Source organism: Lactuca sativa, chromosome 9 (genome assembly GCF_002870075.4).
Source record: "Lactuca sativa cultivar Salinas chromosome 9, Lsat_Salinas_v11, whole genome shotgun sequence".
In the NCBI taxonomy this organism is placed as follows: domain Eukaryota; kingdom Viridiplantae; phylum Streptophyta; class Magnoliopsida; order Asterales; family Asteraceae; genus Lactuca; species Lactuca sativa.
Genome location: NC_056631.2, coordinates 51,049,121 through 51,049,749, shown reverse-complemented (window position 1 = coordinate 51,049,749; position 629 = coordinate 51,049,121).

Genomic DNA, 629 nt, shown 5'->3' with positions numbered 1-629 from the left:
ATCTAAAATTAGGTGTGAGACCCGTGTATTATACGAGTTGATTTAAAAAAAATTAAACATTAAATTAAAATGTACACATAAAATATTTTTTAATGTACAACTTTAAAAAAAGAAAGGAAAAATATATTTATTGCAATTTAATATCATATATATGATATTTAATACTTTACATATATAAGTATATGACTTTAATTTTAAAAATTGAAACAAATCAAAAACTGACAAGTGGATAATATTTATTTCAAAAATGCCACAAAATAACAAGTGTCAAAACTCAGAAAAGATTGACATGTGGCAAAAAAATATTCATTTATTAAGGAATATATATATTTTATAAAATTTCCTCATATAATTTATCAATTTTAAAAACTCATCATATTAAAAAAAAATTAAAATAAAAAGAACATTGGAAACATTATACGACTATTTTGAGTTTAAACTTCATCATTGAAATATCATTAAATTTAATAAAATTAAATAATAAGTAAATAACATCCATTTAAAATTTAAATATAATAAATGCTTACAACAAATATGATTGAATGACAAATGATTAAATGTATAAAATATAAAAGTAATTTAAGAGAGAAAAAATGATAAATAGATAGAGTGGGCCATATATATATATA